Source organism: Somniosus microcephalus, chromosome 4, assembly GCF_052327205.1.
Source record: "Somniosus microcephalus isolate GS21.2 chromosome 4, FLI_Smic_1.0, whole genome shotgun sequence".
NCBI classification, from domain to species: domain Eukaryota; kingdom Metazoa; phylum Chordata; class Chondrichthyes; order Squaliformes; family Somniosidae; genus Somniosus; species Somniosus microcephalus.
Genome location: NC_140990.1, coordinates 218975002 through 218987303, shown reverse-complemented (window position 1 = coordinate 218987303; position 12302 = coordinate 218975002). Strand labels below are relative to the sequence as shown.

General features: G+C 44.5%; 1 long non-coding RNA gene across 1 annotated transcript in view; it reads right to left on the bottom strand.

Annotated features, from left to right (window-relative positions):
* Positions 1-5960, bottom strand: part of LOC147120223 (uncharacterized) — a 65893-nt gene extending 59933 nt beyond the window's left edge. Inside the window, exons 1-2 of the long non-coding RNA XR_015077852.1 lie at positions 5802-5960; positions 2310-2375 (exon numbers count right to left, since the gene is read on the bottom strand). This is a non-coding gene — a long non-coding RNA (uncharacterized LOC147120223). The remainder of the gene's footprint in view (positions 1-2309; positions 2376-5801) is intronic.
* Between the last annotated feature and the right edge of the window lie 6342 nt (positions 5961-12302).

The window sequence follows — 12302 nt, the reverse complement described above, 5'->3', positions numbered from 1 at the left end:
AAGATAGAGATCGATAGATTTTTGAATATTAAGGAAATCAAGGGAGGTGGGGATAGTGAAGGAAAGTGGAGATGAGGTAGAAGATCAGCCATGATCTTATTGAATGGCAGAGCAGGCTCGAAGGGCCAAATGGCCTACTCCGGCTCCTATTTCTTATGTACCTGGCATGCTTAGGACCCAGTGCTGAATTCAGCTCTGGAATCGAAGCTCGGAGTGGTGACATTAATTCGGCATTGCACGCCGATTGACGTCACCTCGCCGCCATTTTTTTCCCAGGGCGCTGCCAGTTACCGGCAGCATAAAGGGATAGAGGAAAATGGTGGCTGCCACAGGACCCGCCACCAGTTGGCAAAAGGGCAGCAGCCACCATTTTTTCACCATTTCATGGCGCTATGCAATGGCGTAGATGAATTTCTTGCGCTTTGTCTCTAATAATAGATTCTAGTAACTTCCCCACAATTGACATTAGACTAAAAGGCCTACAATTTTCTGGTTTATCTCTCTTCCCTTCTTAAATTGTAAAGCGCTCCTTGGTAGTTTTTGGGCTGACTAGGGTCTACCTTCTTGTGGATTAAAAACCACAGGTGCACTCAAACACCAAGGCAGGGTGTGCCTCAATCAGTAACCTCTGCACAAACCTCAGAACAGTAGCTCAAAGATGAATTGGCGATTCCTGTTACCCCCCCTCCCCCTTTTCACCTAGAGCAGCTTTTAGAAATGTGGCTGCCTTTGCCCTCCATATTAGCATTAAGTAGCAGTGCAGTACAGAATCCCTTCCTCTAATGAACTGCTTCACTGAGGCCTTCTATCTGTGCACTACACCCCACTGGGTTTTCTAGTTTCCATGCAGATGGGTCTTTACAATGGCCTGTTGGCTCAGTATAATACTCTCCCCAAATCCTAAGGCTACTCACAAGTTCATTGATGAGCACCAGAATTGTTAGTCATTGGCACTATGACCATGACTTACAGAATTAGCCAAAAGAAACACAATTTGGGATCTTTTTCTTTTTAATGTAATTGTGAAGCCTTGTGGATTAGTGAAACCCACTGACTCACTTCAACTTCCAATAATCCCGGTGGCCTCACAACATGCCATATCATTATCTATCTTTGCAGCAGCACTTAATTGCACTGATGTGGCTTCAAGTAATGCTTCAAAGGCTCTCTGTCCTTGTCAGTAGAACCCAGCTTCTTTGGACAACCAGAAATGACAATCAAGTGTTGCTTTATCTGAACATTTAATTGCTAGGCTTTAGGGAAGTTGTTCCCCTCTTGAGCAACCATGAACTCTGAGCTACTGCACACATCCAGATATGATGACTGACTGATGAGTTTATAATTATCATTAGCTGCGTGGAAGAGTAGCAGTAACAGAAAGCTCAATGGCTCTATTAATTTCAATTCATGTGGTGACTAGCCAAGAAAAATTGCACAGGTAACATTTATTTAACGTTGTAACTCCCTCACATTAAGGGTTGGCTTGGCTCTCAATTTGAACAACATTCAGAATTAACTCCTATGGGCCTAAAATTATTTTTTGTGATATCAGCAGATGAACAACAAATGCAGTCCTATGAGACTCCTCTGTCCACTATTTTAACAGAGGCATTAACCCATTTAAAGCAAACAAGTTAACACCTCTGTTAAAATAATGGATAGAGGAATGTTATATGAATGCATTAACTGCTCATGCGCTAATATCACAAACAGTAATTACTAAGCTGTGTCCTCCACATAGAGGGAATATGAATTGGCATTAAATACACGACTAACATAATAATAATTTCAGGAAGGGGGAGAAAAAGCTGATTACCAGCAAAATCTGCTAGTATGTTGATGCCAAGTGGAAAATACAATCCACATCCCAATGATATTCTGCATTATAACACTTTTACAGTTGTCAGCATAAGTCACAGTTTAATCCACACATTTGCTTCTGCCAATTTATCATGTACTTTGGCCATTTATTTCTTTGTACACAAATCTGCCTGGTTGGAGTGGGGGAGGGTGAAGAATAAGTAGCAGCTAAGAGAAAGGAAGAAAATTGGAGAGACAAACAGACAGAGGATGTGTGCGGAAGCAGCAAATAACTACAGGACCACTCTATAATACTGCATTGTAAATGGGGTGATTAATATGCAGCTACAAAACAATAATATGCCTAAAACATCAACTATAAAGTGTGACTTATACACTAGATATTATGGTTTATATATCAATTAAAAAATACCCAGTCGGTGTATAGCCACATTAATGCTTGACCTCAAATGATTACCCTGGTGATATTTACAAAGATTCCACTTAACTGCTCATCTTTTTCCTGTTCATTTCCATGCTTTGGCCCAATGTCAAATGGCAAACAAATATGCAACCTTAATTAAAGAAGACAAATTCATTGATATTGAACCATTTATTTTTATTTTTTGTTAAAATTTCTAGATCCAAAGGTGAAAATACTGTATTGAACTGTTCTCAGCTTCATTCAGTGAAGATGGTTATTATTTCTAATAGACTGAGGTTCACTAAGAATATTCATCTGATTTTTTTTAAATGAATGAATTCTGTCAAGATTTCATTAGTGGAAGATTTTAACATTGTTTTTAAATCATTGTTAGATGTACTAAATGATTCATTGCTCTTACAGATGGCTTTTATTTGCAAACATGTATTCTGAAGCAGAACTTGGGGTATAACAATGATCTAGCAGCATAAGTACAGGTCTAGTTTTCGCTTCATTTCCTCATCTTGGGCGGGGGGCAGTAAGGGGAACAACAAGGAAAGCAGGTCTGAGCCCTTCTTCCTCCTAAGACCTTGCTTTATCCTTGCACAATACTGGAGAACAGCAATGAATAAGGAATGTAGGAGTACTTTTAAATGTCATTGGGGCTTTTAATTTGTTTCAATGATTAATCTTATATACCGGTTAGATTTATTTTTGGCATATACAAATGAAAAGCGTAATCTTGAAACTGGTGACTTTATTTGCTGGTTATTTGCAACTTGATCAGCTCCTAAGACACAGGCCTAGAGTTTCTTATCATAACAGCAGTGGCAACCCATTTAAAATGAATGGGTTACCACTGGCATTATAACAGGAAACCTAGGCCAGTGATATGGTTTGGACTTCTAAAGCACTGTTTTCTCTTTCAATGGTCCTGCAGGGATTTCCATGACAGACCTTTTCACTCAAACAGCAAGTACAATTTTTATGGGCTCTGCCCTCACAAAGACTGATACAGCTCAGGTCTAACAATTATCCTAACTGCATGTTGGAATTAATGTGGGATTCCCAGTGTATCGTCAGTCAATTCAGGAAATGGGTTTACTGCACACAGGACCAGGCTGGTGCAGGCTGAAATTACTGTAATATTTATTCTCCAAACTAGACAAAAAAATGAAAGTACCAAGGCTTACATTCACTACAAGGTGCATACATAAATGTTTGTGAAATAACCCACAGAGAATTCATTGCCCTTTTCACAGGTACAATTTGTAGAACAGCTTTTCGATGGAGAAATTAGGACAAACATTCATTCTGCTCGACAAAGATTCTGGGTCAACTGTCACAGACAAAGTTCCCTCCTTCCACTTGGCATTTTCAGTCTGCTACACAATTCTTTGGGAATGATTCCCTTTCTCCAAAAGATGGGCCAGATGAACTTTCCATTTAAGTACCAGTGATAATTCTTTTTCCATCAGAAAAAAATCTCCAGTTTATAAATTCAGATTATTTTGGAATCAGGATTGCAGATCACAGGGTAATACTATTTTGACTTACAGCAATAAAGCATCTACTAATTTTTTTAAATTCATTCTTGGGATGTGGACATCACTGGCAAGGCCAGCATTTATTACCCATCCCTAATTGCCCTTGAGAAGGTGGTGGTGAGCTGCCTCCTTGAACCGCTGCAGTCTGTGTGGTGAAGGTACTCCCACAGTGCTGTTAGGGAGGGAGTTCCAGGATTTTAACCCAGTGACGATGAAGGAACAGTGATATATTTCCAAGTCAGGATGGTGTGTGACTTGAAGGGGAACTTGCAGGTAGTGGTGCCTGCTGCCCTCATCCTTCTATGTGGTAGAGGTCACGGGTTTGGGAGGTGCTGTCGAAGAAATGTGAAGTCAAATGCAATGTTGCAAAATATTCACTTATAAATGCTGACATAATACTACACCAGGGATCTTGGTTAGTTTGCTCAGCTGTGACAGTCAACTGTCACATGCGCTCCTCCATTTGCTTGCACACCATGTATAAGTTCACAATTCACACCATCATCTTAAGTAAATATCAAATTAAAGCATTCTTACTGACTAGCATTGGGTCAGAGATTTTGTGACAAAGATTTATAGTCAAGCTTCCAATTTGACTGGCTATTCCGGCATAACAATAGAAACATTTGTATTTTGTCATATAAAGCATAAAAAAGACTGTTCATAAATGGTTCACCAAATAGGATATTAACAATCACAAGTACAAGCTGTTATACACAAATGCTCACCTATCTGTTGTGTGGTTTTGAACAGAAAAATGAAACAGAGTATAGAGTATAAATAGGTTTGTCTATAATGACCACCCTTAAGACCGACTTGAAGTGGTCTTGGTTGCTGGTCTTCTAAAAATCATTCATTCAGTGCTAGGATATTGGCAGTCTTTATAGCCCAGGGATTCACTATACAGCAACAATGTATTGTACCTCTTGTTTCCATAGGCGCTGCTTACCTCAGAGCTCAAAACATGATAGAGTTATGAAGGACCAATTACTTTCGATAAAGAGTTCTGAAGGACCAATTACTTTCGATAAAGAGTTCTGAAGGACCAATTACTTTCGATAAAAGAGTTTTGAAGGACCAATTACTTTTAAATTGGCCTACACAATAGGTCCAATTAGTTTTAATATGATACAAGTTTTAAATAGTTTCAATTTGGATATTAACATTAATTTGATGTCATTGTAATATGCACTGTTTATAAAGAAGCTAGAATGGAAGAAATAATTTGCCCCAACTAGAGCTTCGGTGTATTTATTAGAGTATCAGCACCTCTTATATTAGATCTTTACTGCTATACAAGTTATTTTGAAGATATTAGGCCATCAAGATGACAGAAGCAAATCACAAGTTTAATATCAATTTAATTGGGAATTATGTCAACCAACAGAGCACTAAAGTGCATGAATTTAAGTTGCAGTGTTGCCCATGTGGCATGACAGATTCTAATAGCAGAATAAAGCCACGGCGGGTTATTTTGGTGAAAGTGTGAAAACAGGCACTAAGTGGGTGTTGTACTAATATTACACGCCTGTTAGAAAGTCTGGTTTTAGCACATAATTTTGGGGCTAATTGCTGGTTATCATGATTTGAATTTGCCTGGAGGTGCCAAAACAGACACCTGCAGGTTTAGCACCCAAGCACTGATTAGAAGCAATTTTCCTGGAGCATTATATGTAGCCTCCACGCACCCACTTCCACTGATGGTGTGGAGTGGGCTAGCTGACACAGAACAGCACCTTTCAGGGTGGCTCAGGGACCAAGAGAGAGGGTGTACAGGTTCTCAGACACGGCACTGAGAGGTCCTAGTGGAGGAGGTCCAGAGGAGGAGGGATGTCCTGTACCCACAGGGGGGAAGGAGTCCACCTCGCCCTCCTGTACCTACTTCCTGCAACAGCTGGTGCTGTTCTGCCTGGCCTCATGTCCTCCTCCCATTGCTCCTCCAGACCAAGGTGGACCCCTAGCAAGAGGCCCATGACCATGCACTCCCTTTCTCCTGGTGACTCCTATAAGGTGGGTAGCACAGCACTCACTCTCTTTAGGTGAAGTCCTCAGAGAATTTCCAGAATAAATGTTGATAGAGTGTTGGTGAAGTCTTGGCAAAGTGTCCCAGAAAGTCTCCCGATGTGTCTCAAAAGTCCTCTTCCAACGCAGTCTATCTTCAACAGCAAGTGAACAGTGAAAGCTGAGCATGGCTTTAAGTAGCGCTCGAAATCCTCAGCAATGACTTGTTTACTTCTCTTCAGCTGGTCGCTGTTAGGAGAGGTCGTTAATTGAAGCCCGACCCACCAAAATATTGTAAAGTGTCTTTAATGAGTGCTAGCAGGTAATTTAATATTCAATCAGCCCCTTAACGATCCTCTGGGCAGCCGTTCCTATTGCACGCTTCAACTCCTTTACCAAGATGGCGTCTTGCGCTAAACCAGCATTGCCGGTCAAGACCCCAAATTGGACACTTCGGAGGCCCTTAAGCATCTAAAGTATCCGGGGAAAGCCACCCCTACAATGTTTAAATGACCGTAACTAAAAGCTGATTGACTGTGTGGACAGATTGCACTGCCAGAGAGCACAAATTGAATAGAAGTGCGAAAAGGCTATAATTTTATCAATTGTGCTTATAAGATATGAATGGGCAATCCTCGGCACTGGTCAAAAAGCTCCTTTTCTCTTTTCTAAATATTCTGAGTCACACACAATTGCAGCCATGTGTTGAAAAACAATTTCCATTCTGGACACAGCTGGTTATCGTTCTAAATTATAATGATATACTAATAGCTTGACAACAGATCTGCTCCACCTTTTCTGACAATTTGTTGGCTACACACACAAAGAATGGCCACAGGGACTTTTCATCATTTTTAGATATTCTTTTCCTGACTCTGAAATGATTGCAGTGTGCTTCTAAACATTTGTCCTAGTAGTTGAAGAAATTAATTGGATAAAACATTTACATTTGAAAGCTGTACACCACTTATCTGATTGACTGATAAATCAGGAACAGCACCTCATCTTTCTATTAGGCACTTTACAGCCTTCTGGACTCAACAATGAGTTCAACAATTTCAGATCATAACCTCTGCCCCTATTTTTTTCAGGCAGCAGTTGCTGATGATTCTGCCATCCCCATTTGTAACATTTAATCTCTCCTGCCTTCCACCCTATCACAGACCGTCCTTTTTGTCCTTTCCTCCCCTTCCCTGCCTCTGCACCTGCTTAAAATCTGTTACATCTCTAACTTTTGTCCAGTTCTGACGAAGGGTCACAGACTTGAAACGTTAACTCTGCTTCTCTCTCCACGGATGCTGCTTGACCTGCTGAGTGTTTCCAACATTTTCTCTTGTTATTTCAGATTTCCAGCATCTGCAGTGTTTTGCTATTGTGTTGTGTGACTGATAAATCGTTTGTGCCTCTTACCCTTTTCTACATGTATAGTTATTTCTTATATAGTGCATCAAGTTCTCTGCTGAATTAATATCATTCTTTTAGTACAACATTAGAATAACAATGCAGTCAGTTATCCACAAACTCTTCTGATAAGTAGCATCTGATCTGACTGTATATTTTATCATTGTTAAATATGCAAAAGGAGTGATATAATTAGCCACAATTCCCCATGGGCAAAGGAGCAAGGAGGGAGGGGGGAAATCAGGCAGCATTGCCACTCCTGATCATTATTGAGTGTTCTCTGTGAAAAGTGCTTTTGGAGTTGGGTGATTTATACTTATGCTGGGCAATACATTATTCTCATAAGCATCTGTACTCTTGGAGCCAATAGTAAACTGGATCCTATGTATTAATATCTCACGAGTGATTTGCTGAGGGCAAGATAGGGAAGAATGATGGAAATTGTAATATATGGTGATACTGAGCTAAAAGAGATGCAAAAGCAATTATTTGGCTTTCTATTTAAATCTGTTTTCTGACTGCTTGGTGTGTGGTTCTAAGTTATGCAGACCAGAAGGCCCCAGGTTCAATCTCGTGTCTACAGCTACTATTGGAGTAGGGAAAAATCAGCCAAAGCCCCTGTTTCTAATTGCTATCGAGTGATACCTGCTGGAAAATACTGGTGTATGGACTGGGGTTGTGAACAGGATTGGGTTTGACTGTGATGTCTTCCTCAGCAGAATAGTTTGGCAACACTGATTGTGTGAGCTTATAAATGACAAAGGTCAGTTTGGTGTTGCACCGTAAGGCTACTGGCATGTGTAGGGCTTTACTCCAGAAGAGCCAGTGACTTGGGGAAATGGGGGGTGCGGGCAGGAGGGGAACTTGTTCTATAAATGGACCTCATTCAGTTTATTAAGGTATTCCAACTCAACCATAGTCAGCAGCATTTCTGCACGTTATATCTTGTACAGTATAACACTGAAAGGATGACAGTAAATGAAATAGAACATATCTGCCTGGAATGAATTATGGGTTCATTTAGACATGCTCTTGCAACTCATCGACATCAATGGAATATCAAATTGAATTATATTCCTTAAGTCATTCCTACATATTATTTTTATGCCATACTAATTATGTTTTGCAAATGTGCAAATTGTGCCATGGGACTGGAGAATATCTGCTGTAATGCCTTTGTTGAAGAAGGGAGAGAAGGATAAACTGGGTAACTATAGACGGGTTAGTTTAAAATCAACTGTAGGAAAACTCTTAGACTACATAATCTATATATATAAAACAGTATGTCTCTCTGTCTCTCTGTCTGTCTCTCTGTCTGTCTCTCTGTCTGTCCGGCTCTATAATCAAAAGTTATAGAGCGTACCTACACATGTGTTATATCAAAAGAAAGCTTATCATTAGGGGACTCTCATAGGTGTATTTACTTTTTGGGCAGACAAAAATTGTGCCGACGGTATCCAAAAAATGTTCAAAATTCCGCTCATTATCCGCTCATTAGCATCGAGTGAAGTGAAGGTTCATTGCGTGGACGGGCGGGCCATCCTAGAGTCGAGTGACGTGACAATTGGCCAATCCTACAGTTCAGTGACCTGACGGTTGACCAATCAGTGCGTGTGTGGGCGGGCCTAATGCTTCTGAGTTGAGGTGAGTGGCCGCCATCTTGATTCCAAACTCTTCATTTCTTTTTCCCACTTTCTGCATGTTTCTTTTCAAATCTAGATTTCCAGCAAAAAAAAAAGTTGCTTTTAAAACACAAATTGTTTTTTAAAAAAGTTAATTGATTTGTAAATCTTTTCTCGAACCTCTATAATTTTCCTACCTTTCACCGTTATTGCAGGCAGGCCTTGAAGCCTGGGCCTCTGTTGCCCAGCCACGCCCAAGCTACGCACCTCCTGTCCCACTCAACAAGCGGCCCGCGATCGCCACCATCTTTCTAAAGGCTGGCAGCGCGGGACTGAGGCGAGCGTAGCCATCGCCGCCATCTTAGTAAAGGCAGGCGGGGTGGGAGTCAGCGGTCAGCGCGCGCGTCAACTTCGGCCTTGAGCTCGAGCAAATCGGCGGTCTTGAAGCCGGCTCGGGCAGGGGGCGGGGCAAGGGAGGGCGGGAAGGGGGGGAAGGGTTACCCCGGCAACCAGGCCCAGTCCTCTTTCACAGCCTCAAGCCAGCTCACGCCCGTTCCCGGGGCTTGGCTCCAGCGCAGACCCAGCCGCAATCGGCAGTCTTGAAGCCGGCTCGGGAGGGCGGGGCTCAAGAGGGTGGAGAGTGGGGCTCGGGAGGGCAGGGGGCAGGGCTCGGAAAGGGGGGAAGTGTTACCCTGGCAACCAGGCCCGGCCGTCTCTCTCAGCCTCAAGCCGGCTCACGCCCGTTCCCCGGGCTTGGCTCCATTTGCGGCCGCGGGCCACTCACCCTCTCTATCTCCTTCCCTCTGTCTCTCTCTCCTCCCCCCATCCCCTCTCCCTCCCCCCTCTCCCCCCCTCCCCCCTTCCCTCTCTCTCCCCTCCCCCATCCCCTCTCTCTCCCCCCGCCTCTCTCTCCCCCCTGCCTCACCCTCTCTCTCTCCCCCTCCCTCCCCCTCTCTCTCTCCCCCCTCCCTCCCCCCTCCCTTCCCCTCTCTCTCTCCCCCCTCCCTCCCCCCTTTCTCTCCCCCCTCCCTCCCCCTCTCTCTCTCCCCCTTCCCTCCCCCTCTCTCTCTCCCCTCGTTCCCCCTCTCTCTCCCCCTCCCTCCTCCTCTCTCTCTCCCCCTCTCTCTTTCTCCCCTCCCTCCCCTCTCTCCCCCTCCCTCCCCCTCTCTCCCCCTCTCTCTCTGCCCCCTCCCTCCACCCTCTCCCTACCCCCTCCCTCCCCCTCTCTCCCCGCCCCCTCCCTCCCCTCTCTCCCCGCCCCCTCCCTCACCCTATCTTCCCCTCTCTCTCTCCCCCCTCCCTCCCTCCCCCTCCCTCCCTTCCTCCCCCTCCCCTCTCTCTCTGCCCCCTCCCTCCCCCTCTCTCTCTCCCCCTTTCTCTCTCTCCCCCTCTCTCTCTCTCCCCCAGTCTCTGTCTCTCTCTCTCTCTCCCAGTCTCTCTCTCTCTCTCTCCCCCAGTCTCTCTCGCTCTCTCCCCCCAGTCTCTCTCTCTCTCCCCCCAGTCTCTCTCCCCCAGTCTCTCTCTCTCTCTCTCCCCCAGTCTCTCTCTCTCTCTCTCTCCCCCAGTCTCTCTCACTCTCTCTCCCCCCAGTCTCTCTCTTGTAGTGTATGTACCTTTAAGAGGAACTATGTTTTTGAAGGCCCTGTATACTGTAGTACCAGTAGTGACCACTCGGGTATATAAGCTTGTGTCGTGACTTGTGTAGTTCGTTCACCTCCAGACTTTGTTCAGTAAACACTTGTTAAATCAACTCCTGCATTCCATGTCTCCATTAACACACGGATCTAACAGTGGCGACGAGTTAGAAACGAACTTACCTGCAATTCGGCAACACCTCAAGGAGATCGATTCCTCAGACGAAGGTCGAAGCCAGAAGCAAGAAAAAAAAAACTGTGGTTTCACCAGCTAAACGGGCTGGTGGCAGGTAGTGCACTAATCCTTCCTGGGCTGCGGCGGGCTAGAGCTCAATCGGGTGGCTCTGCAACGGGGCCGGGCAGCGAGTCGGGAAGCAGAAGCAAAGAGAGAGAGAGGGTGGAGCACTCAGGGCGCGGCCGGTGCTGCAAAGCAGGTCGGCGTTCGGACCGAGCAGAGGGAGTGGAAAGTGCCAGAGGGTTCGCTCTACAACGGGAACGGTTCTCCAAGTAACGGAGAAACTATTGAAGCAAAATATTAAAAAAAAATTGAAATACCGCGAAAAGCTGCAGGTCGCAACGGGAACCGCGGAGAACAGCGTTGGCAGCAGCGGCAGCGGCGGGAAAGCGCGGGAGGCGCCATCTTAACTCGGCGGGGAAGAAAGAAAAGCGCGGGAGGTGCCATTTTGATCCATCGGGGATGGAGGAAAAGCGCGGGAAGCGTCATTTTAGATTTTCAAGATGCCGAAGATTGGCAATATTACTGCTTTCGATAGTGATATAGAAGATTGGACCACATATGTGGAAAGAGTGGAGGTATATTGCAAGGTGAATGAAGTAGCAGATGATAAAAAGGCATCGGTACTTCTAAATCTGATGGGCGCAAGGACATACGGGCTGTTACGAAACTTGATCACTCCAGCCAAACCGATGGACAAGAATTTTAAGGAGATTGTTGATACCTTACAGGAGCACTTAAACCCAACACCGCTGCTGATAGCGGAACGATTCAAATTCTTCAGGAGGAATCAGCACAAGAATGAAAGTAACGCTGATTACCTCACCGAATTACGAAAGCTGTCAAAGCACTGCCAATTCGGGGCAGGACTGGCAGATTCTCTACGAGACAAATTCGTCTGCGGTCTCCTAAGCGAAGGAACACAGAAAAGACTGCTTTCTGAGAAAGATTTGACACTGGACACGGCTTTCAGTGTGGCTGTATCATACAAAGCAGCAGCAAGAGGAGCTGCAGAGATACAGCAAAAGCCACAGGACATCGGCACCCATGAAATGAGACGGGGTTTCGAGAGATGTTATCGCTGCGGCAGATCCACCCATGACCAGAAGGACTGCTGGTTCAAGGACAAAGCATGCAGGCAATGTGGAAAAATGGGACACATTGCACGTGTATGCAGATCTGGAAAGAAATCCGCTGACAGTAAAAAGGTCAATAAGGAAAAGTACAGAAAGGTACAAATGATGATGGACAGTAGCTCCGAAGACCAGAAGAGCGATAGCGACTCCGGAAACAAGAGACTAAGCTGTCTCAAATTACATAATGTAATTGCCAAAGAAGATTACCAGACCATTTGGGTTACCCTCACGATAGCGGGGCCCCCAGTCAAAATGGAGCTAGATACAGGATCAGCTCTGTCCGGCATGAGTCGATGGGATTACGAGTGGCTATTTCCGCATATACCTTTGAAAGACACATCCATTCTCTTGAAGACATATACGGGGCAGAAAGTATACCCCAGAGGGAAAATAAGGGTGCCTGTTGTATACCACGGCAAGGAAAAACAGAAGTTGTATTTATACGTTCTGCAAGATGGTGGTCCACCGTTGTTGGGACGTGAATGGATCAGAAAGATACGTT